Here is a 1,779-nt window from a genome sequence, read left to right on the forward strand (position 1 = left end):
CTTTGTCATTCTGAGTCGTGATGTCATTGTTTTGTTTTAAAGTTTTATTGTGTAATAATGATTTTAGTCTTAAATTAATAGTGTTAAATTAATAGCTTCTTATGTTGGCCAAACCAAAAGAACTTTAAAAACAAGGGTCAAAGAACACAAAAATGATATTCGAAAAAGCAATGGTAATCTTTCTGTACTAAGTGAACACCGTTTAGAATTGAACCATGAATTTGATTGGGATGATGTCAAGGTTGTAGATTCTGAAAGATGGCTGTATAAACGACGCATTTCTGAAATGCTCCATATCAAGTTACAAAATAATAGCTTAAATCTGCAATCTGACACCGATTTCTTGCACCATTCGTATTTGTCTATTCTTAATAATTTACATTAATGTTTACATTTAATTCTTATCAATTTGCATCAATTTCTGTATTTAACTCTTCCGTTAAAGAATTATAAATTCTAATAAATTGTAAAGGTTCGTTTTCAATCACTGTACGTAATTTTGTGTTTCTACGCATCTCTTCGCGCATAAGTTTGTCATATTTGTTGTTCGATTGTCGCATCAGTCGAATATCGTCCGCTGACTTATTCACAGTCATAATGTTTCTTTGCGACCAAATTTATTTCTTGTATTAAGCAATTTCATATTATTAGTAAATTTACATGGCTGTACAGAATTTCTTTCTATTCACTGCCACGAGATTTTTCATTCTTGAGACAAAATTTATGGATTGATGGAGTTGCCACTCTCTTGTCCAGCCATGAAGACGAAATGATTATTATATCGATGCGAATTACTGAGGATGGCCCGAATTGGAGCCGAAACGTCTAAAATTAATAAGTATTATAAATAATAAAAATTGTTTCTTTCTCGCACGAATTACCGCAGCTGTGACTCTCATTAGCCCATGAATGTTTATGTTATTTGACATTTTCGAGAGTTATAATTTTAAGTTTTATTGTTTTTCAAACTCATTCTTTGCTACAGTTCTAAATTTTGTATTCAGTTCGATGTAATCGCGGAGTCATGGAAACTGAGCGAATTGTAACACCCGGTGGATCTTTGTCACGCGGAGCCCGTGACGAGTACATTGCTGCAGGTTGCGGTAGTGGATGACGTAACGCTTCTTATCGTACAGCGTCGCGAGGAGTTTATCTTCGCGCTTGCCTGGCGGCTTATCGCGCGTTGGGCAGAAAGGTAGGTCAATGTGTTGGTCGTGCAGCTGTTGTGGATAATCGAGATCGACCTCGAGAATATAACCGGTAGGCGAATCCGGAGCGATCGCACTCACGTCAAAGTTTGCAACGTCTTCGACCCATCGAAATTCGGCGTACGATAACGGCTGACACATCGCCCATCCGTACAGATTATTCACATCGTAGTACATAAGGTACGACGATGGTTTCGATGGGTCGTACGAACGCATGTACTTGTTATTAGCATGTGCGTATCTGCCGGAACATTGACTGAGGCCACCGCGTATACCACGCTCGATGAACATGATCATATCAATGTCGGTGAGCAACTCAAATCTTACACGCGTATGTTTTAGCATGGCGTCCCACGTGAAACTTGGTAATGTATAATAATGCGCGGGATCGAGGCCGTAACTCGCGACGCAACTATTTCGGAAATTTTCGAAAATGTCTGCTAATAACAAGACATCGGTTTTTAAGTACAGATCGCTGTACTCGCCGAGCGTTCGGATAGAGAATCGCTGCCATACGTTCACGGCGTGAGCGTAATCGCTCTCGGATACTGTATCACCCGTCAATAAACTG

Source organism: Trachymyrmex cornetzi, unplaced genomic scaffold (genome assembly GCF_001594075.2).
Source record: "Trachymyrmex cornetzi isolate Tcor2-1 unplaced genomic scaffold, Tcor1.1 scaffold239, whole genome shotgun sequence".
In the NCBI taxonomy this organism is placed as follows: Eukaryota; Metazoa; Arthropoda; class Insecta; order Hymenoptera; family Formicidae; genus Trachymyrmex; species Trachymyrmex cornetzi.